Below are 25,434 nucleotides of genomic sequence, written 5' to 3'. Positions count from 1 at the left end.
TCTACCATTCATCTCCTGGAGCTGAGGCCTCAGCTCTTCCAAGAGACCCTCACCTGAGTCTGACTTTCTTGTTTTCTTTTCCCATTCTCTTTCTCTCCAAGTTTTCAGAGGTGGTTTTTCATTTATCCTTTTTTAAAATTTTAATCTCATCTCCATTTAGAGCAGAGGAAAATGCTTTGCACTTTTCCAGCTCTTCTCTCTTAAACCTTGGACATTCATGTTTTCATAAAGCCAATAGTTTTCTGACATCATGATTTTCTGGCTCTGTCATAATACCTCTCCCTTGGAGCAATGGGAGTGTCAAGCTCTGTAGTCTCAAAGGAGTGGGGAAGGGGAGCATCACTGCTTTGAAAGAAAATGTGTGTGTGTTGCAGGGGTAGATAGGATGGGTGGGTAGCGAAGCCTGCTTAATATTTTGTAATATTGTTCTGTTATGTGTGCTTCATCATGCGTATTGGTTTATTAGAGAAAATCAAGTGCCTACATGGAAAGAGAAACAGGTGTCTGTCACTGGAATGTAGCTTCCTGAGGTCAGGGACTTGCTTTATTTTCTTCTATAACTTTAAAGCCATGCCCGGCACATAGCAGAAGCACTATAAATAAATCCAGGATTAATGTGTTGAAGGAATGCCCATTACATATCTAGATTGAAAGTGTTCTTAGGTTCAGCACCGTGCTTCAGAGTGGGCCTGAAAAGAAATTAAATGAATGAAAGCTCAATCTTAAAACAGGACTAAAGCTTTGATAATTTCAAAATGAGAAATAGGTCCATTTTTAGACTGCATCTTTGAAGTGTTAGATATCTCAAGTGGGTCATTTTATGGTTGAACTCTCTGACAAATGTCTAAAATGTGACTACTGTGTTGAAGAATAGAGATTAATGTACTGTAGGCCACATTCCCTGCTGGTTCACTGCAAATGGGTCTATGAGTGCCATGTATTGATCTTCTCAGCGCTGTGGGTGGCAAGAGCCCCTTGGCTACCACCTTCATCTGAGAGAAGCCTCCTCCTTTTGCTCAATTTGGCATCTAAATACATGGAGCAAGCAGGGTTGAGTCTAATGTAAAAAGTCTGACCTATATTCAAGCTAGTTTCTTCTAGCCTCGGTTTTTCTCTAAATGATAAATTATCAAATATATAAATTGACTGCCACATAGGTAACATTCACTAATATCGGTCGTTATTTTTACTTTATATGTAGAAAGGCTAATTCTGAGCAATGCTGCATGTTACTTGCACGTTAGGTATGAAGTGTATGTCAACTTAAGCAACAAAGACTTTCTCCTCATTTTAAAATATTAATTATTGCAACAAAAGTAGTAGCTTTGTTAAGCTACTTGCTAGAACCTAAAAATGAATCTATGCTATCATGTATAGATGAATATATCACTTTATATTCTTTTAGTCCATTTCATCTAATACAATAGCTACATCAAATAAATTAGAATTAAAATAAGACCTAGGATAATATATTTTTTTACACTATTTTAAATTGAAATTTATTTGTTCTTCACTGTTGTTCTGCATTCTAATTTTGGTAGTATGTTGTGGCATATGCTTTAAGAAAATACTAAAGACTGGAATCTAAAATTAAAGGGATGATTTGCACCAAAGGCGGTTCCAAACTATGAACTAACACGTTTAGTGAGAGACTACTAAGGACTTAAAAAAAGATGTATTCCTTGCTTATTCCTTTTCTCCACTAGGTTTCAATAGTTTATATATGCATAAAATTCTCTCTCTCTCTCTCTCTCTCTCTAAAATAGAGATGGGATCTCACTCTGTTGTCCAGGCTGGAGTATAGCGATGTGATCACAGATCACTGCCTTCTTGAACTCCTGGACTGAAGCAATCATTCTGCTTCAGCCTCTTTAGTAGCTCAGACTACAGGTGCACACCACCATATGCAGTTAATTTTTTAAGTTTTTTGTAGAGACAGGAATCTGACTATGTTGCCCAGGCTGCTCTCGAACTTTGGGCTCAAGTGAACCTCCCACCTCTGCCTCCCAAACTACCTGAATTACAACTGTGATCCACCACTGCCAGCCCCATTTATCTCACAGTTTGGTAGACTGAGAATCCTGGGCAACAATTTGTTTGAAAGCTGATAGCTGTATTTGAGAAATAGCAAAAGAAGGCTATAATTTGGATTTCTATTTTGAAAGATGGCATAAACAATACTAGGAGTTCATTCTGGGAGAATGTTATCTAAAGATATAATTAAGAAAATAATTTTGCATGAAAAAACAAGGTCATTAAATAATAATATTTAAATAATTTGTAAAGTTAGAGGTCTTTTCTTGGTGTTACCTTTATCTTTAAGCAAGAAATTTGTCGTTATATAATAGGGTAGTATAACTGGATCCGAAATTTTTTTAAAAATCCACAATTTGGATAAATTTTTATAGGACCCAAGTGGAATAAATTGTTTAGTAATCGGTAGATTTCTGCTTAATGATTATCCTTGCAGAAGTCTAATGATATTTACAATTTCTACATTTATAGTTGCTCTTGCTGGCTGAGTAAAATATCATTTGTTGAGACTCAATGTTATCTTCCCCCTAAATTATTTGGACTTTCTAAATTTTAAAATTAATGTTTATTCATTATTTAAAATCAAAATTCCATCTGAATTTTAACTCACTTATTTTTAGCACTGTTCTTTTTCTTCTTGGCTATCTTTAAAAAACATAGAGATTAAGTGACATTTAATTGTCCAAAAATGAAATAGTCAAGCCTGTTTGATAACTTTCTATAATTGATTAGGGATAAATAAACAAAGAGGCAATATTTTCCCACACTCTTTTTGGTCAGCATAGTATAAAAAAAATTTTAGACATCAAAGGATTATTTTTATCAAATTAGAAGCCTGCCTAAACCATATCATTCCTTGGTTTTACCTCCAAATCATTTATATTGTACAAGTCACTCAGGGCAGCAATAGTAAGTGACAAATAGTATAAATTTAAAAAGAAATGAATTACAATCCATTATAAAATATTTGCCTAGAGAATAGGTATAAGTAAGATAAGGGACTAATTTTAAATAATAATGCTGGTCCCTTCATTAGAGAAATAAATTAAATTGTCTTTAGATTTCCCACAGGCTGCCATTTACCATTATCCAGTGTTGATAATGAGTTTGAGCAGGTATTTTTCTCTTTGATTCAAACTGCTCTTCTAGTGAAAGAGCCCAAAGGGAAGTAATCTTCTTCAATTCAAATTTCCTATGCCAGGACCACTGACAACCCTGGCAACTGCAACCACTAAAATCATTAAGTTGGATAATGGCTATTTACGTAAAGTTCACACAATTGTTAAATTGATTCCAGATGTCTGAATAATCTGCATGCGCATTAGCAGGAAGTATATCAAATACACACGTGTGTGTTCTACATACATTAACCTACCACCTGTCAGTTACATGACAGTAGATAGACCAGAAGTAATAAAGCCTTACTACATGTAAATTGTAGCTCTGAAGTCAGCGTTCACTTATATGAGCTCAAATCCATATAGCTAACTCACCTTTACTTTTATCAAAATTGCTTTGAATTAAGGATGGGAGAAGAACCTTGGATATGGACACATTAGTTCCATTAAAATCATGTCTATTGTGAACCTAAGGTAAAAGCTGAGAGAAAGGTTTAAAAGCAGGTCTTTTCTTTTCATTATGAATTCCAAGAAAGGATTCTAGTTGTTGGGAATCTATCGTAATGCTCTTGCTGAAGGTTCCTCAAGTATAACTCAGGATCTGTGTCCCAACTGCTGTTTGGAAGAGAACAGAATTGTTGTAAAGATTTGGTCTACAGCATAAAGTATTACATATTAGAAATATTGATTCGTGTCTGTGAGTTCCCCTCCACAACTCTAATGACCAGATTATCCTAGATGTAAGATGGTCTTTCAGTCCTGATAGGGCTCCATAGTTGCCCTGAAATTACTGCTGTCTTAGGGAGAAACTTTCTTAATTGCTTTAATGTAAAATTATTTATATGTATTTATTTATTTTCTACTTAAAATATTTTAGTTTATTTTTGTCTTAGGGAAATTTAAAAATCACAATAATGTCTAATGTTCATAAATAGAGATTTTTAGATGTGATGCACTCAAGCATTTCCTAGAAGCTGTCTTTAAGGTTAACATACCTATCTGGGGCTAGCATGGTTTAGGGTCTTGAAGGACTGCAATAGCGCTAGTAAAAGCAGGCAAAGAAGATGTACTCTTTTGGACTAGGAATTTTTTTTCTATCTTCTGTTCAAAGAATAAAAGCAAATATGAAGGTATATAAAATATTTGAAAAACACACTCTAAATTTGGTATATTCAATAAAGTATATAAAATAATAGCTGTTTTGCTGAAGATAATATGAATGTCTTATAGCTGTTCTCTTAAAGAAGTGATTCTGAAATGTTTTAGCGTTTACTTTATCAGAATAATAAACTCATCAGATGATTGCCCCTGCACTCGCTTCTTATATAAACTGACCACTGCCTAAAGCTATGGACTTCCTAGCAGAAATCTCTCCCCGATGTTCTATCTCCTATCTCAAACCTTTTTACACTTTAGACAGGCAACTGAGGCAACTACACACAGATGTGATACATACCTCAAAAGTTTTCTAAGAAACTTTTATGGAGTTTCAGATGAGGGGAAGGCTGTATCCTGTTGGAAGGATCTGAGAGTTCCATGCTGGAAATTTCATTTCAATTTGAACCAAGGAATGGACTACACTGGATCTCAATAGGAGCAAGCTGGTTGAGCATATTCCAGACAAAGGACTAATGTGATCAAAAGATCAGAGAAAAGAAATTTCTGACATGACTGGTGACCAGGTCAATTCATCAAACAAGTGGGCCAAGAAACACTGTCATTTGAAAATAAATGTTAGAAAGTTGGTTGGGATTGCATTATAGATACCCCTGCATATCAGATTACATTTTTAAAGATTTTTGCTCTTCATAAAGGAAGCTGTGGCAAATATTCACAGAAATTTGTGTTCTTGTTAGAGCTGCATTAAGAAGATTAATATGATGAAATTCATAGGATGGAACAAGAAGAGAAACTAGAGGTGGGCAGAGAGAGGTAAAAGCCCAAACTAGGGTGGGGACACTGAGAATGGAAAGGAAGTGACATATTGTGAAAGAAAAAACACAATTTGTGGTTACTTAAATGTACAGAAAAACAGCATAAGCAGATTCTTAATCAATAATTTGCCAATATTTGTTTTACATATTAATAGGGCCGAAGGGTGTTTCGTAGTTTTAGGAGGTGCTTCAAGAGATCTGCACCATATCCTCCTCTGGGACATTCAGAGTGTTAACACATCAAAGTCTATGGGAAGACCTGTGTAAAGATACCAACTTAACTTTATTTCAGCAAGAATTATCCATCTTACTCCAGTAGATATTGGCATGTCTGCAGTTGTATGTGGAACACCTATTCATAGTCTAAAAACCTAGTATTCTTTAGTACACACTTTCTGGTGCTTAGAGAAGTAATAAACATTAGCTCTCAGTTCTGCCTTTTGCTATGGCACAGCCACACTTTCTTGTCATTTTTATTCCACACACGTCGTTGCTTATCAGTGTGTGCTTATTGAGGGCAGGGGTAATATTAAGCCGTAACATAATTTTGAATCATCAAATATTTTGAACTAGAAAATGTTCTAATCTAGCATCACTCAGTTAAAACTCTATTTGAAAATATCTTGGAAACATACAATACAATGAAAACCATAAGAACAAAGACCATAAATCCAGAAAATAAAAATGAATGAAAAGATCAAGATATAATGTACAAATGACAGTTAAACTTTTATAATTCCTTAATTTATGAAAAATAATTCAAATACATTTAGTATTTTACAAATGAGCAGGTAAAATCATTATGATTTTTGAAGACTATATTATTATTTCTGTATAAGAAAGGTAAACATAACACTTGTAATTTGTTTCTGCAGTTAATAATTAACATGGGTCTTTTTTTAGATGAAAAATCTTGAACATGTAAAGAAAAGTCTTGACATTATTTTATTAGAATAAAGTACTAGAATTCTCTCATTCCTTATTAAAAAAATAAGCCTATGTTACCATGTTTGTCAATCTCATTTGATTTTCTATTCTTAGGTCTCAAGTTTTACTAAAAATGTAATGAATTTATCAGTAAAACACATGCTTAGAATCCAAATATATTAACAATTTTTGTAAGTAAGCAAAACAGATAAATAAGGAAATGTCTTTACTTTGATTTTTAGAAAAAAGGTAAAGAATTTTATTTTCTAAGAGAGCAAAGCAAATTATTTTATGGTGACACTGAGACAGAAAAGAGTTTGTTTTCATTTCTGGTATTATTTGCCAATGTTTGACAGTTGAATTTTTTTTCCAGATGAGAATTGTGCATCAATGTTCAAGTCCCAAGAGATGTTATCAGTCTGAACAGCCCAGTGAACAAGTATTTGTGACCCTCCTTCCAAATGAAACGTTCTATAGAAAGGTGGAAGTGGTAAGAAACCGTTGAAACAGTGGTTAAGAAGGTAGGTCTTTGTGGTACTGATGGGAAATAGTCGTTAGGGGAAAGCTGCTTCACCACACAGGAAACAGAAAAACTCTTGAATGCATCTTGTCCAGCTGTGGCAGACGAATTTACATAGATAACATTTTAAAATGAGAGAGTTTGTACTCAACTGGTGACCAAGAAACGGAGACGTGAAGGGCTGCAGGCAGAGAGAAGGGAAATGTTTTAAAGTTACAAGACCTACAAGCTGTGCATTTTGCAAATCACATAGCTACATATCTTCTCAGCAAAGATGTTTAAAATAGAGACCTACACTTTATCATATTGAAAACCAGAGCAATCTCAATGAAGGTTAAAAACAAATGTTTACCAAACCAAAAGAAACTCAAGGAAGCATTTTATAAGCTCACAGAGCTATTATTGAATGCTTTGAAATGGAAATATTTTTATTTTCTAATTATAGATATTGAAAAAGGTAATAAGTAAAAATATTCATAATAAATATTAAAATAGTAACAACAAAGTTTGCCACTTTTTCTCACTTAAGAGGAACTGATTTGGTTTTGTGAGTTCACTTAATTGTAATGCAAATTCAGAACTGCCATCCACATATTATAGATGAGCAAACAGACTCATAGAGATTGAGGCTTTTGACCAAGCTCCTAGGGCTCAGGTTTTGAACCCAGGTGTGATGAAGTCTGAAGCTTGGGCTTGTTAAATATTATTGTGAAACTCCCATCATAATAATTTGAACAGTAACAAAAATAATTACATTCTGTGTTTGGTTTGTTTTCTCTCTCTCTCTCTCTCTCTCTTTAGTTATTTTATTCTTCTTCCAGAATGTCATATATATTATTCTCCATATAAGGAAATATAAGAATATATTCATCCTTAAATACAATGTTGGAAATGCTCTCTTGGAAAGACTTCTTTGTGGCTTCTGGTTTTGTTCATTACTCTGTTTTTAATGATCATTATTCTTCTTCTTTCACAATATTGTAACATACTACCAGAGTCATTTTATTGGAAACACTTTGAAACTAAACAAACTTCAACAATAATATTGTGGCTATAACTCAAATTCTCACCCACATGGAAAAATTGTGTGTTTTCGCTATAAAATACATGTGGAAAAAAGAAGTGTGAAGTAGAAAATGATGACAAAGTTGAAATAAATTCATTAAAAGCATGATTCATTGGTCTTCTATTCTACTCATCTAGTGAATTTGTAAGATTTTAAGTGTGTTGGTAATTTCTTTAAGCAATCTAGGTACTATTACTGGGGAAAAACATCTCAAAGACAAACACTCTAGTATATCAATAGCTAATTCACATCTGAGGCCTCTTCCATTTCGCATAACTCTCTCAAATACTTCTTGAACATAGGAAGAGTCAATCTCACTTTCCTTTTTTAAGGCACTTAGAAAACTTCTTCATTTCCTAAATGTTTCTGTGTCATGTTCTAATTGAATTTTCATCAGGCTATAAGATAATTTAAAATGCTACTTTACTGATTTTCTATTTAGGTTAAAGACTACTTTCTAATAACATGTTTCTGTGTGCTTTACACGCATGCACAATTCATGCATGATGCTTGTTTGGTCTATCCCAGAGCCAAGGCAGGCCAAATAATGATTTAGAAATATCTTCTGGGAGACAAACTTTTATGTAGCAGGATGACTATATTGTAAACATTTAAGACTTGTCTAAAACTCTCTACAATGTCCATATTCACATTGTCACACTATCCTTTAATACAGCTCTTTTGGATTTTTAAATACAGAAGATTCCTAGGATTAAAGCATTTAACATGGGAGCAACCACTTGTAGGAATCTAGTCCAATCCTCTTATTTTACAGCTAAGGAAAGTAAGACTCAGCACCATAAGTGTATTGAAGATTGGCTCAAGGATCAGGTTGTTTTCTGATTTCCAATGTTGTGTACTTAATTTAGTATAATTACTAGCAATTGATTTTTACTCAGTAAGACATTGGGCCCAGGGTCCCAGAGCAGATAAAAAAATAAATGATCAAAATAGCTTGAACCATTTTGGCCTAAATATTACCGTTTTAGAGAAAAATATCATATCAATGGATTTGATGAGGCCTGAGACGCCATATTTGAATGTCCTTATGATCACTGATTCACTCACTTTTAGATTTTGAAAGTCATTTTAATGACTTTTAAAGATGATCATATTATTTTGGTCCAGTTGGATCATTAAGGCAATTTTTTCTAAAGCAAACCACATACAATCACTAAAATGGAATAAACCTAAGTTACAAGGAGGACTAAGCAGACACAACCATGAATGAGTAAATCTAAATTCTATGATTAATGACTTTGAGGACCTTGTACTTGACTTCTGTAATAGCATTTAACAAATCCTTTCATCAGAATCATTTCTCATGCTGTACTTTAAATGAAGTTCTTTGTCTGGTCTAGAACAAGCTGGAAAAGAGCTGGCAAAGAGCCTTTGGTCATATATTTCAGATTCGTTAAGCGTCTTTAATCATCCCCCTGTAGATAAAAATATCTTCCACCAAATCTCCTAACTTGGTTCAGATAGTCCATAGTTCATAGTTTCTGAATCCCCAGTGTGGTCTGCTTTCTAACCCTCCCTTGTAGTTTCTTCTTTGCCTTTCATTAAATCAATGATGAAATTTAAAACTCACAAGCAGAATGATATAGGCTATAAACATTAAGGAAGTTAAGGAAGTTGATTTGCCATTTGTGTTTTCATACTGTTTCTTTGCATTCCTACATCTATATAGATAGATGTTTTATCTTTCACTATATATATTTACTTGTCTCTATCTTGATATACTTTGAATAAATAACTAGCCTCCACCCACCAATTTTAATTGATTCCTTGTTAAATTAAAATTAAAATGGCACACATGCACATGCATGTACCCACACACACACTCATACGTAACACACACAAAAACAATCTGATCACTGATCACCTTCAATACTCTCTCTATTCATATCTATATGTCATAATTTTTTGTACTATACATTTTAAGATGCACATTCTTGGTCCCGATGTGTGCTCTGGAAAGATGTTTTGAATTTGCTATTGTTCACTGGCCTTATAGACACCAGGTTGAGAATAGGGACATTGGAGTAGTTCAGCTCTAATATGGTGGAAATGAGTAGTTCTTACAGACTGAATAGTGGAAAATAGCAGAGGACAAAGAGATTTGTATTCAGATTTAAAAAAAAAATAATTTCTAGAATTTAAAAAAAGAAATCAAATATGTTAAAAATAGAAGAGGAGCAAATTGGGGAAAGACTAAAAAAGAATAAGAAGGAAATGCAAATTTAAAGAAGTGCAAGTCTGTTAGGTGAAATGTAAGAATATTGGGAAAAAATAAGTTAAGCAGACTGATTATTTTGGCAACACAAAATAAAATATCTGTATCTATCTATATATCCATATATATATGGAAAGAGAGGAGAGAACAAACCACAAGTCTAAAATATTATTGTACTAAGAAATAATAAAGTATTATCATTGCTGCTATTTCTCTTATCTTTGGTCATATTAAATATTACCAAAATAATTATCTACAAATGGAATCTGATATTATTGTATTACTCAAATTAATGTATAACACATTCTGCACTTTTCTCCACTTTTACAAAATACTTATATTGCATGATTGCTCAGTCAATTTATTGGATAATGTTGATCATTGTAGACATCTTTGGAAGTGCAGAACATGGGGAAGGGGGAACAAGATGGCTGATTAGATGCAGCCAGGAGGCACTGCTCCCACTCAGAGAGACCAAATTATCAAGTAAACCACCATAATTTGGGAATGTCTTCAGAGAGAAAATGCCTAAACTCAAGGAAGAGGTGATGCTGAAGCTGAGACTGAACAGGGAGGAAGCTGGGAACCCCATGCAGGGTACCTGAATGCTAGGGCTAGCTCCTGATCCCGAATGGTTCCTGGGAAAGAAGTGAGTGAAGGATGACTTACACTTGTCATGAACCTCTGGGATCCTTGCTACAGGGGACCCCACATCACCCATGGACTTATAAGTTATCTAGAGGATCTTCCCAGGGAGCAGGCAGAGACAAGCCTTCAGACAGCATGGAGCCTGGGAGCTTTTGTTCACTGGGCAGCTCCAGCAGAGAGCAGCCATAGACGTCCACGCCCCAGGGATCTCCATGCACCTCCAGGAGGCACTGGTCTTAGCTGACCTCCGAGCTAAGAAAGAGCAGGGCTAGTTTCCCTGAGGAACTACAGCACATCTATTCCATAAGCCCTCCTGCCCACTGGCCCCTCCTGCCCACTGGACCCCATAGGGTCCATGCCTAACTGTTCTGCAGAAACAAGTGCATAGTGAAGCCTCTGCAGTTCAGCCTGAGTGCATTGTTCCACATGAATACTTTCCTGGTAACCCAAGAGCACATCAGATCCCTCAGCACAGCCAGAATCCAATCCTGAGCCATGGGATGCCCCCAGGGATGCACCACAAATCTGGGGAGAATGAGCCAAGCTCTGTAGCCTGCACCTGAGCAGGGAAGGAGCCCCCATCTTAAAAGCACTGCAACGGGTGAGATGCACTGGTTCTTGGGCCAGGGTGGAAGTTGGGTGAGCTTCCTTCTGAAGAACCATTCCAGAAAGACTGGCATACCTCCCTGCTGCAGCCTTTCCCTAAGGGAGCCCCATGGCCCAGAGCACCTAACAAAAGAAATGTGGACATGGTGCCAGTGATTGAAGGGGGCGCCCCCATGGGCCATAAGCAGACCTGGTGAGGGAGTAATGTAGCTCCCCTCAACCACAAAGCACGTCTGCAAACTGAATGAAATACACAAAGTGGTATAGTTGGGTATTAGTGTACCCATAAGCCATTAGTCTTAAGTACCGTCTACTGGATCACAGCCCAAACTACAAAAACAAAATTATCCTGCTAATAATATATATGCCTGTGAAACAAAGCACAACAATTCACCCGTACATCAAGATCCTATGCAAAGCCCTTGCCCTCAGAAACCATCCAGAAATGAAGCAAAGTGACTATACTCAACTTATATCATAGTTAAATGAACACCAACCCTCCAAATGAGAAAGAATCAGCACACGAACTCTGCTAATTCATAAGGCCAATATGTCCCCTTACCTCCAAATGAGTCCACTCACTCCCCAACAATGGTTTTTAACCAGTCTGAAATGACTGAAATGACAGACATAGAAATCAGAATCTGGATGGCAAGGACACTCATCAAGATTCAGGAGAATATTGAAACCCAATCCAGTGAATTCAAGGAATTCAGTAAAATAATCCAGAGAAACAGCCATTTTAAGAAAAAAAAAACCTGAAATTCTAGAAAAATTCACTACAAGAATTTCATAATGCAATTAGATGTATTAAAAACAGAAAAGACTAAGCTGAGGAAATAATCTCAGTGCTTGAAGGCTGGCTCTTTGAATCAACACAGACCAAAAAAAAAAAAAGAAAGATAAGAAAAAGAAGATTTGACGTGAACAAAACCTCCAAGAAATATGGGATTATATAAAGAGACAAAATCCAAGACTCCTTTGTATTCCTGAGAGAGAATAAGCAACTTGGGAAATATATTTGAGGATGTAGTCCATTAAAATTTCACTAATCTCACTAGATAAGTTGACATGCAAATAAATACAGAAAACCCCAGGTAAATACAATGTAAGACCACCATCCCCAAGGAACATAGTCATTATATTCATCAAGGTCAATGCAAATGAAAAAATCTTAAAGTCAACCAGAGAGAAGGTCAAGTCACATCCAGAGGGAACCTTATGAAGCTAGCAGCAAACTTCTCAGCAGAAACCTTATAAACCAGAAGAGATTGAGGGCCTATTTTCAGCATTGTTAGAAAAGGAATTCCAATCAAATATTTCATATCCTACCAAACTAAGCTTCATAAGTGAAGGAGAAATAAAATCCTTTTCAGATAAGCAAACACTGAGGGAATTTGTTTCAAAGAAACCAGCCTTACAACTGGTCCTTAGAGAGTGCTAAACATGGAATCAAAAAAACACCTGCCACCACTAAACACACCTAAGCACATAGCCCACAGGCACTTTAAAGCAACTGCACAACCAGCTAACAGGATCAAAACCGTACACATCAATACTAACCTTGAATTAAGTGCGGCCAAACATTCCATTTAAAAGATGTACAGTGGCAAACTGAATGGAAAGACAAGACCCAACTATCTGTTTTCTTCAAGAGACCCACCTCATACGTAATGACACTTATAGGCTTAAAGTAAAGGGTTGAGAAAGCTCTACCATGCAAACAGAAAAGAAAAAGAGAGGAAGTCACTATTTTTATATAAGATAAAATAGACTTTAAGCCAATAAAAATGTAGAAGGACAATGAAAGACATTACACAATGATAAAGGGTATAATTCAACAAGAAGATTGAACAATTCTAAACATAGATGCACCCAACACTGGAGCACCAAGACTCATAAAATAAGTTCTTGTCCTATGAAAAGGCTTAAAAGACTTAGACAACCACGGAATAATAGTTGGAGAATTCAATAACCCACTGACAGCATTACATAATCAAGGTAGAAGACTAACAAAGAAACTATGGATTTAAACATGACACTTGACCAACTGGACCAAATAGGCATCTACAGAACATATCACCCAACAACCACAGAATATACATTCTTCTTGTCTGCACACAGAATATATTCTAAGATTGACAACATGCTTCATCATATTGAGCAAGTCTCAACAAATTTTAAAAAATGAAGGCACACAAAGCAAACCCTCAGACAACAGTGCAATATAAATAGAAATCAATATCAAGATCTCTCAAAACAACACAAATATATAGAAATTAAACAACCTAATCCTGAATAACTTCTGGGTGAACATCAAAATTAAAGCAGAAACTTTTAAAATCTTTGAAATTAAAGAAAACAGTGACACAGTTTACCAAAATCTCTGGAATGCAGTTAATGCAGTATTAAGAGGAGCATTTATGGCCCTCAACATCTTCATAAAGAAGTTGTTAGAAAGATCTCAAATTAACAATAAAACTTTGAACCTAATGGAGCTAGAAAAAAAAATAAAACCAATCCTAAAACTAGCAGAAGATGAGAAATAACTACAATTAGAGAAGAACTTAACAAAATTGAGTGAAAATATTCATGCAAAAGATCAAAGAAACCAAGAGCTGGTTCTTCAAAGCAAATAAGCAAGATTAATGGACTCCTAGCCAGATTAACAGAGAGAAAAAAGGAGGATTCAAATAAATAAAATCAGAAATGACAAAGATGACATTACAACTGTTCCTAAAGAAATACAAAAGATCCCCTAGACAATAGTATAAACAACTCTATGCATACAAATTAGAAAATCTAGAGGAAATGGATAAATTCCAAGAAAAAACACAATCTTCCAAGATTGAATCAGGAAGATATTGTGAATAAACCAATAACAAGCTCTAAAAATGAATCAGTAATAAAAACCCAGCAACCAAAAAAAGCCCTGGACCAGATGGATTCACAGCCGAATTCTACTAGACATATAAAAAAGAACTGGTACTGATCCTACTGAAACAACTTCAAAAAATTAAGGAGGAGGCACTTCTTCCTAATTTATTCTAGGAAGACAGCATTACCCTAACACCAAAATCTGGCAGAGACATGACAAAAAAAAAAAAAAAAAATCAGGCCAATATCCCTGATGAACATAAATGCAAATATCCTCATCAAAACACTAGCAAACCAAATCTAGCAGCACATCAAAAAGATAATTCACCACAATTAAGTAAGCTTTATTCCTGGGAGGCAAGGTTGGTTCAACATATGCAAATCAGTAAGTGTGATTCACCACATAAACATAACTAAAAGAAAAAAACCATACGATCATCTCAATAGACACAGAAAAAAGTTTTTGATGAAATCCAACATCCCTTTAAGAGACTAGGCATCAAAGCAGCATACTTCAAAATAATAAGAGCCACCAGTGACAAACCCACAGCCAATAAAATTACTGAATGGGCAAAAGCTAGGACCATTATCCTTGAGAACCTGAACAACACAAGAAGCCCACTCTCACCTCTCCTATTCAACACAGTACTGGAATTCCTAGCCACAGTAATCAGGCAAGACAAAGAAATAAAAGGCATCCAAATAGAAAGACAGGAAGTCAAACTATCTCTTTGCTGACAATATTATTCCATATTTCAAAAACTCTATAAAGACTCCATCAAAAGGCTACTAGAGCTATAAATGATTTTAGAAAGTTTCAAGATACAAAAGCACTGTATAAAAGTCAGTAGCATTTCTATACACCAATAATGTCCAGGCTGTTAGCCAAATTAAGAAGCCAATTCCATTAATAATAGCCACACACACACAAAAAAAATATTAAATACTGAGGAATACAGCTAACCAAGGAGGTGAAAGATGTCTACAAGGAGACTGCAAAACACTGCTGAAAGAAATCAGAGACAACACAAATAAATGGAAAAACATTCCATGCTCATTAAAAGGAAAAATCAATTGTTAAAATAGCCATACTGCCCAAAACAATATATACATTCAACACTATTCATATAAAACTACCAATGTCATTATTCACAGAATTGCATAAAACTATTCTGAAATTCATATGGAACTAAAAAAAAGCCCAAATAGCCAAAGAAATCCTAAGCAAAAAAGAACAAAGCCAGCAGTATCATTCTCTGACTTCAAACTATACTTACAAGGCTACAGTAACCAAAACAGCATGGTAGTGGTATAAAAATATACACACAGACCATAGAATGGAACAGAAAACTCATTAATAATAAATAAAGCCACACAGCTACAACCATTACAAAGGCTGACAAAAACAAGCAACGGAGAAAGGACTTCCTATTCAATAAATGGTGCTGGGATAACTGGCTAGCCACATGCACAAGAATGAAACTGTACCTTTACCTTTTGCCATATACCAAAATTAATGCAGGATGCAATGAAGATTTAAGCATAAGACTTCAAACTATAAAACCCCTAGAAGAAAACCTAGGAAATACCCTTTCCAACATCAGCCTTGGCAAAGAATTTTTGGCTAAGTCCCCAAAAGCAATTGCAACTAAGACAAAAATGGACAAGTGGAACGTAATTAAATGAAATTGCTTGTCGACAGCAAAGAAACCATCAACAGAGTAAACAGCCAATCTACAGAATGGGGGAAAATTAAAAAAAAAAAAGAATGGGGGAAAATATCTACAAACTCTGCATCCAACAAACGTCTAATATCCAGAATCTGGAAGGAACTTAAATCAACAAGCAAGAAACAAATAACCTGATTTGTAAAATGGGAAAAGGTCATGAACAGACACTTCTTTAAAAAGCACATACAAGTGGTCAACAAATAGGAAAAAATGCTCATGATTGTCAGAGAAATACAATCAAAATCACAGTGAAATAAATATCAACTCACACCAGTCAGAATGGCTATTAACAGAAAGTCAAAAAACAACAGATACTGACAAGGCTGTGGAAAAAAGGGAACACTTTGACCCAGCAATACCACCTCTGGGTATTTAGATCATTAAACCCAAAAGACCATCATCACAGCACTATTCACAATAGCAAAGACTATGAACTCAAACTAGGTGCCCATCAATAGTGGACTGGATTTAAAAAATATACATACACACTATGGAATATTGCACAGCAATAAAAAGGAATGAAATCATGCCCTTTGCAGCAACATGGATGGACCTGGAAGCCATAATCCTAAGTGAATTAACGCAGGAACAGAAAATCAAATACTCTATGTTCTCACATGTTAGTGGGAGCTGAACATTAAGCCACAGGAACATACACATGGGAACAACTGACACTGCAGACTACTGGGGGGAGAAGTGGGGAGGGGGCATGGGTGGGAAAGCTATGTAACAGGTGTTATGCTCACTTCCTGGGTGTGGTACACCCATGTAACAAATCTGCATATGCATATTTTATCTAAAATAAAAGTTGAAATTTTTTAAAAAGAGAGGAAAAAAACCAAACAAACAAGTACATAACATTTCAGAACTCTGGCTTACCATATAACAACTATTAGGATTAAACAAAGATCACATTCAAAAGAATACCCAGAATACTTATCAAAAGAGATATATCAAACTGTTTTTAAATAGCTTGTTTAGTTTGCCCTGTGAACACCTTATTCTCTATGAAAAGTATTTTTAAGTGTTTGATTTAATACTTGGGATGTGTAAAAGTATATAAATTAACTTTTTCATTCCATTTATTTGATCAATTGACTCTTTCCTTGTAATCTGAATGACAATGATGATAATGAAGAGATTTTCTAAAATAGTCACTTCCTTTCTAAAGTCGAGGCTGAACTGGTCTTGAAACTTGTCCACTGGACTAAAATTTTAAGTTTTGACTAAGTTTTTATTTCCGATTTTTATTTATTATAATCTAATTTTAGAAAATAATTTGCAGATGGACTATCCTACCTATCTGCTCTCATTTGAAGACAATATTGATCTCTGTTTCCCTGCCAACCCACAGTTATTTTACAAGTATATATACTAGGAAAGCTGATTTTAAAAATCAAACAAAATGCCGGGCGCTGTGGCTCACGCCTGTAATCCCAGCACTTTGGGAAGCTGAGGCAGGTGGATCAGGAGCTCAGAAGTTGAAGACCAGCCTGGCCAAGATGATGAAACCCCGTCTCTACTAAAAATGCAAAAAATTAGCCAGGCGTGGTGGCAGGCGCCTCTAATCCCAGCTACTTGGGAGGCTGAGACAGAGAATTGCTTGAACCCTGGAGGCGGAGGTTGCAGTGAGCTGAGATCGTGCCATTGCACTTTAGCCTGGGCGACACAGCGATCTCAAAAAAAACAAAAACAAAAAACAAACAAACAAACACTGCATAAGATTCCTATTATTTGAGTTGATTGATTTTAAGTTATGTAGCAGAGCAAGCTTAGCAGAAGGTACAGTCTTTATCTACCCAGAAGACTGTAGTTGGTATCCAAACTCAGCCACTTATCACCTCTCAGACGTTAGAGAAGCTTATGAATATCACTGAACATCTGTCTTTTAAGTTTTGAAAATGAAGCTAAAGTACCAAATATAAAATATTTTGACTGATTAGTTGAGCATCGTGGCAGATGTCTGTGGTCCCAGCTACGCAGGAGGCTGAGGCAGGAGGATTGCCTCAACTGAAGAGTTTGAGGTTACAGTAAGCTATGATTGCACCATTGCACTCCAGCCTAGACATCAAAGTGAGACCCTATCTCTAAAAAAAAAAAAAGAAAACAATAAACAAAATACATAAAATAAGGCCAGCACAGTGGTTTATGCATGTAATCCTAGCACTTTGGGAGGCTGAGGTGGGAGGATCACTTGAGGATAGGAGTTTGAGACCAGCATGGGCAATATAGTAAGGCCTCTTTTCTACGAAATAACAAAAAAAATTAATTAGTCCAGTGTGGTATTATACATCCCTAGTCATAGGGACTCAGGAAAATAAGGTGGCAGGATCCCTTGAGCCCAGGAGTTTGATCTACAGTGTGTTATGATCACACTGCTGTACTCCAGCCTGGGCAACACAGCAAGATCCAGTCATATATATACATATATCCAGTTAAATAAGATCATCTATGCAATTTATCTGGTAGTCCTGAAAGATCAATAAACAATTGCCACTATGAGTAAAACCAGATTTTTATAGTAGCATATAGTTGCATAAGTATACACATTTGTTTCTTTTAACTCACTTGTCTTACTAACATTTATTAAAAACTTTTATTTTTGCAATGTTATATTATTAAAGTCCTAAATCTGTCTCTCTTTTACATTTAGTTACGGTGTGCATGCTATTCCATGATGGAGTTACATTTTGGATGGAGCAAACTCTTCACATAATTTTAGCATATTAAATCCACAAATCGTTAACATTTGTAAAAAAGGTATTTTAAATAAAAATATCATTTCAAATAAGATCCTTTCTATTCCAAACATTGCACTGCATTTTTTCATAATGTTTCCATTTATTATAAATAACCTTTTAGGTTTCATTGAGATATGAATAAATCTTTACTGGTAGAGATAGAAAATATGATTTTGCTTTTGAGAGGAGATACACCATGTAGTCTGAGATTGCAGTACTAATTTTGAGTCTATTACATCCCAGAATACACAAATAAATACACTGTAAGTAGATCTCTCAAGAAGTCAACAGATATGATTCTAACTGACTAGGTCCAATATAAATCATAAGTATCTCTTAGGCATTTTAATGTAAATTGTGGCTATGCTCCTGTTACTGCTTTTGGTGATGATGATCATGATGCTACTTCAAATTTTCCAGTTTGTTAAGCTACAGGGGCAAAAAGAAATACATAATGAGTTTTCTTTAAATAGATTGCCACACTAAATTCAATTTTCATTTGTTAGCCAAAGCATTTCAAAATTAAATTTTTGGTAACACAAGATGAGAGCACTGAGCTAGAAGGAATTCTGTTCTTAGAGACATATACTATAAGAAAGAGTGCCATTGCATATACCTCATTAGAAAATAAAATTGATGGATCATCTGCAGGGATGAAGTGAACACTAATGGAAAGTCCTGGAAATCTACTGAGATCTTTGGAATATGCCACCATAGAGACAAGCACTGAAATAGTATGCTTGGACCAAATCATGCCAGCATTTCTGGTTTATATAGGCCGATAAATGATTTTCAGAGCAGAAAAAGAAAAGGATTTGAAAAAGACATTTCGTTTGTTGCCAAAATATTTAAAGATGAATTATACAAAGATTGGAACCTAATTTTCAGAAGACCAAATTATAGCATGTGGAGCATTTCCTGAATGCTCAATTCAACCCCTGATAATAACATTAGAAAAGTTTACATCATTCCGGGGATAAGATTAGTCCTCACTAGAGAAACATGTGAATGACAAACTACGCTCTAGTTCATCATTTGGCCAACTGCTGATTCACCAACTGTCACTCCAGCCAGTTCACATGGAGTCTGATGAGTGTGCCTTGAGTTATCACAACAGGAATGGCAAGAACAGGCAAGAGCAAAAAACTGAGTCTTTCACAATGGTATCCATTATGAAAATCATTTGATCATTTTAGATAATAGGCATTGAAATAATTTGGGTAACATATATTTAGCCATTCATTATTTTTAATGACATTTCAATCAATGCTCAATGAGAAAACAGTATAAAAGGAGATTGAGCTCACCACACTTAAATTATTCAGCTCAGTGTCTGGTGAATAGCCTATCTTTCTCAGTCAGTTTTCCTACAGAGTTGCCCCAGAAAGCCTACTCATGTCTAAAAGGCTCTTGAAGGTTACTTTTAATTTCCACTGTTGATGAAACTACTTTTGGCAATCAAAGCCTTCCTACAGATAAAAACCCAAAGGCACTCTTGAAGATACAAAAATACTTTGTGGCAGTAACTATAAACACTGCTGAGCATTTGTATATTTCTGGAGAAACGAGATAATGTGAAAAAGTTAGGTTGGCCTTTGCATACATATGCCTAAGTTAATATTTGCAAAAATTATCTTTATGCAGAAAAATGTATTGTATAGACTTATTGTATTTAGAGTGTATTATTATTATTTTTTATTTATTTGAGTGTATTATTAAGTGGTTTGATTATTTTGGGGATATCAAAAATGCACATACAAATAAATAAATTAAATTATAAACACTGTATTCAAATTTCATAAATATATGTACGTATATACATATGTCAAAGGGAAAATGCCCAAATATGTATATTTCAACTAGATTTCTACAAAGACTTTATAAATATTGTGTAGTTGTATTGTGCAAAACGCTTACACAAAGAATTAACTCTTTTTTAAAGGAGAAAATTAGGAATTTAAATCCACCTTCTTATTTTTGAGCTTTGCTTAGAATGCATTCTCTATCCTTGTCATAAGCTTGGTAATTGTTGCCTCCTATATATTTAAATGCAATGAAATATGGTTTAGACATCTCATCATCTAATATTAGAAACATTATCAAGGAATTTTAGTCTTGTATGATTTATAATAAAATACTTTGTAATAATAAAATTAAAGTTTATAATGTAATAATTTTGTAACTTTTAGAGCTTTAAAAATCAATTTTTCTTTCAAAGACAAAATGAGTAGGATAGACAAGTTGACTATGTTATTACTATCAGGAAGGAAAACACCACAGAGAGCTTCAATTAACCAATTTGCAATTAATCATATAGGAGTGTGTGTGCCTGTGTGTGTGCATGTGTGTGCGCATGTGTGTATCCAGTGGTTAATCAGAGATGGCAATATCAGGTTAGCTACACGTTGGCTGGTTGAATATCTCTGGTGTCACTCAATCCCAGGAAGTGTCTCACATCATAAGAAAGCATTTACGTAGAGAGAACTAACTATAGGAAGTTTTTTCTGCATTTCTTGTGTCAAGGTGTCCTTTCTACGTCAAGGAGGATGGGGAGCACCCCCCTGTGTTTCTCATGTCTTACTGAATTAACTTCCTGTTAGTTTTCTGTTTCACACCACTAAATTATTTGTTGAGTGCCTACAGTCTGTAGAATACTATGCTGGGTGCCAGAGCCTGTGCTTCATTGTATCCTCTACCACTTAGTACAGTGTCTAGCACATAACATGACTCAAAAGGTATTTAAAAAGTATAAATGAGTAAGTGATAAAACAAGAAGTTAGACCGAAGGAATAGACACATTATCTGAATTGTGAGTTATCTAATTATGTGTCCTGATTTCTAGATTTGGAAAATGATTGTTCCAGAACTGATGGTAATAAATGACTTGGACTTCAAGAGAGCCTGAAGAGAGCTGCGTACATCTTTTGCAGTCCGTGTCTGCGTGTCATAGAGAGAAAGTCTGTGCTTTATGTGGAAGTCTCAATTTCTTATATATCAGAATGTTCTTTTGCTAAGGCAGGGCAGAAACCCAAACTACCAGGATCATGACAAACATTAGTTCTTTCTGAATTTCTGTACTAGTTAAGCATCTTGAGTTAACACAATAAAGATCTATTTCTTGCTCCTCTCAGAGTCCCATGAAGGTAACTGGGGTAAAAGGCTCTCTGTGCACTGCTATTCAGGGGCCCAGGCTTCTTTCATATGTCTCTCTCCTAAAGCCTCAAAGTTCTCAGTGGAATCCTCTGCACCTGGCTGAGTAAATGATCAAAGAAAGAGAGTATGAAACACAGCATGAGTGGGTCTAAAGGTCAGGTCTGGAAATGGGGAACATCATTTCTACTCATACTCCATTGGCTCACTTACCTGCAAAGACTCTGAGAAATGAGTCCTGCAGTGTGCCCAGGAAGAAGAGAGACACTGGTGAGCACAAACATTCTCCACTGCAATTGGCAACACTCCCAGGTAGAACTCTGCTTTTATAATAACTACTAAATCTTCATGCTGTTAAGGAGTTAATTTTGTTAATATTTATTTGTCACTACCAAACATAGAAAAAAGAGAGGAAAGAGTAACTAGAAAAATATCTACAAACTGTCTATTGTCAAACAATAACTGATTTTTCTCTTTCCCAGCAACCATTGGTCCTAAGTCTTTAGGAAGGAGATGGAAATTAGAGTTATAGAAATTATTGGAAGAAAGTTCTCCAAAGGTTAGTAGTGAGGGAAAAATCACTTAAAGTAATGTAAGTATTTATATTTAATTATAAATGTCAGTATAATTAATCATAAATATGAGTATCTGCATATGAATACATGTGTTTCCTCCCAAGAGCTGCATACTTGTTGGGTTACTTAAGGAATAAAAGCATACTGGGTATTTTCCAGATTAGAAACCAGCAGCTGGAGTGGGAGCATCAACTCCCACTCAAAAACAGTTCTTTATTCCCTTCCACTCTAGTGCATACCCTCCCCCAGCTTCTAACATTTCTCTTTGAATTCTTTTTTTCTTTTTTTCCTATGGAAGGAAAACTGTGTCTTCTGGAGGCATTCTCAAGGGTTAGAGTAACAGCCAGAATTTCTCACCACTGCCTTCAGTAGGCCCTTGAAATCTACAAGACAAGCAAAGTCAACAGTGAGGGGTTTTTTCGTTTGTTTGTTTTTTGTTTTTGTTTTTTTTGCTTATGGCTCAGTGATCTCATCCTTTCTTTGATCAAGACATGGTGACATGGTGACATAGTGATAGTGGGACTTTAAGAAGTACTAAGCTATGAGGATGCAAGGGCCTAAGAATAACACAATGGATGCTGGGGACTTGGGGGGAATGGTGGGAGGGGGGCAAGGGATAGAAGACTACAAATAGGGTGCAGTGTGTACTGGTGTACTGCTTGGGTGACGGGTGCACCAAAATCTCACAAATCACCACTAAAGAACTTACTCATGTAACCAGACACCACCTGTACTCCAATAACCTATGGGAAAAAAAGTACAGGTTGTATTGAAAGTTGTCTAGGTATCTGGACAGCTAAAAGACAATTAGGTAGAATGTCATCTGCAAATAAATCAACTCAACATTTGCTTAGTATACATCTGCCTTTATAAAGGTGACCTTGTAAATTGCATAGCTTTATTCTAAAATGGTATGATTCATGTGCAGGAATTTTACCTTATGCTTTATTTTAGCATGTATTATTTTCCCAATAGATTTCTAGATCTCCCACTTATTATAATTTGGTCTGTAAAAATAATAAGATATTTTAATATCAAAAATGATTCAAATAATTTTTAAATTAGTTTGAAATGTATTTTTTTCTTCTTTCAGTTATACCAACTTTTAAGTTTTAACTGAAACATAATTCAATATAGAAGAAAAGGACTGTATGTTTTCCTACAGTTGAAGTTAAGAAAGACTATTAACACTTGACACTCCAGTAAAAACTTAAACATCTCTCTTAGATAAATTCTATTGCATTGTTTTCTTGTATTGTTACTCTGAAATTATCTTACTATAAAAATTAATGCATTATATATACACATTAAGCATATTATAAATACTTAAACTAGTAACATTTAAAAATATAATCAATGAAATGAACATAGCTTCTATTACATAATCCAATATAAAATAAATTTATAGTTTACTTAATATAAAACAATTATAAATTAGTTATTAATTTCCCTACAGAGGAACCACTTTATCACTTTGTATTTTTAATGGTTTAAATGGCTCATCTATTTACATAACATTAAAAATAATAATTATTAAGAGTTATGAATTATTAAGAATGTATCACATTCATTCATTAATCAACTATTGATAGGCCATTAGGTTTCAAATATTATACAGTTATAATTTAGAAAATGACATGTTGATAATTATAGTGTAGTATACTTTTATACTTGTACTTTATAGTGTTGAGAAAATTTTCACCTCCAGTATTTTATTGGAGTCTCGAAACAACCAAGTGAATTTCAAAAAAAAAAAAAAATCTGAGACCAAAATCTATGATTCTTTCCTCTAGTAAGTCAGGCTTAATCTCTATTGAAAACCCCCAAATGTTGAGAAAATCCCATGGAAATAATATCCCAACTAGATGATAATATTACTTAGGCCATACTTTCTTTAACTTTTCTGCAGGATAAAATGTTCTATACACTTGGGAAAGGATAGGGTTAAATAATGTCACCCTTAGGAGCTGAGTTTCAGTTAATTGCAAAGTCTGTTTTCTACTGCATTCTACTTGGTGTCATAGAAGTTTCACCTGGTTAAAAAAATGGGAAAAATGATTTCAGAGTGCATTTACTGCCTCAACATTCATAGCATGCAGGAGTAGAAAAAACACTAAACTTGAAATTAATCGACTTGGATTTGAATCCTCTTACACTTACCAGCTCTGATATTGGGCAAGTCACTTAACCAGAGTTTCCAACCACTGTGGAAAAGACTGTTGCTTTTAATAATGGTGATGATGGCGATGATTATGATAGTTTTGTATTTATTGAGCACTTCCACTCAGAAGTCATTTGTCTTGATGTTTAAAATAGATACCATTGATTAAAACCTATTTCACAGTAATTTTGAGAGTATATCTATCATATACGTATGTAATGTATGTTGACATACATACATCTAGTGTCACTAGATCTGAAGGTGTAGTTTAAAAAAGAGCATGGGTTACTAAAGTTGATATGGAGAGGGAAAAGACCCAGAACAGCCAACACAATATTGAAGGAGAAGAACGAAGTTGGAGGAATGACACTACTGAACTCTAAGGCTTACTATAAAGCCATTATAATCAAAGCAGTGTGATATTGATGGAAAAATAGACAAATAGATCAATGGGACAGAATACAATGCCACAAACAGACTCATATTTATATAGTCAACTGACCTTCAACAAAGGAGCAAAAGCAACATAATAGAGAAAAAATAATCTTTTCAACAAATGGTGTCCAACAATTGGACATCTACATAGAAATAATTAAATCTAGACACAGACCTTACACCCTTCATAAAAAATAACTAAAAGTGGATCTACACCTAAATGTAAAATTCAAAACAATGAAACTTTTAGAATGTAACAGGTGAAAATCTACATGACATTGGGTATAGTAATGACTTTACAGATACAATATCAAAAGCAGAATCCATGAAAGAAATAATTGATAAGTTGGACTTCGCTGAAATTAAAATTTTCTGTTCTGCAGAAGACACTGTCAAAAGAATGAGAAGATTTGTTACAGTTTGGGAGAAAATATTTGCAAAAGACATATCTAAAAGAAATATTGATTTTATTTCCTAATAAAAGATGGTTATCTAAAATATACAAATAAATCTCAAAATGCAACAAAAATGAACAACAAGATTAAAAAATGGGCCAAAAAACCTGAACAGACACCTCACCGAAGTAAATATGCACATGGAAAATAAGCATATGAAAAGATGCTCAACATCATATATCATCAGTAATTTTCAAATTAAAACAATGAGATATTATACA

General features: G+C 34.7%; 1 long non-coding RNA gene across 1 annotated transcript in view; it reads left to right on the top strand.

Moving 5' to 3' along the window:
* LOC112614227 overlaps positions 1–25,434 on the top strand; it is a 57,044-nt gene that overhangs the window by 16,731 nt on the left and 14,879 nt on the right. Inside the window, exon 2 of the long non-coding RNA XR_003117057.1 lies at positions 6,387–6,503. This is a non-coding gene — a long non-coding RNA (uncharacterized LOC112614227). The remainder of the gene's footprint in view (positions 1–6,386; positions 6,504–25,434) is intronic.

The sequence above is a fragment of the Theropithecus gelada genome, chromosome 1 (genome assembly GCF_003255815.1).
Source record: "Theropithecus gelada isolate Dixy chromosome 1, Tgel_1.0, whole genome shotgun sequence".
Taxonomy (NCBI): Eukaryota; Metazoa; Chordata; class Mammalia; order Primates; family Cercopithecidae; genus Theropithecus; species Theropithecus gelada.
This window is presented reverse-complemented; position numbering and strand designations above follow the sequence as displayed.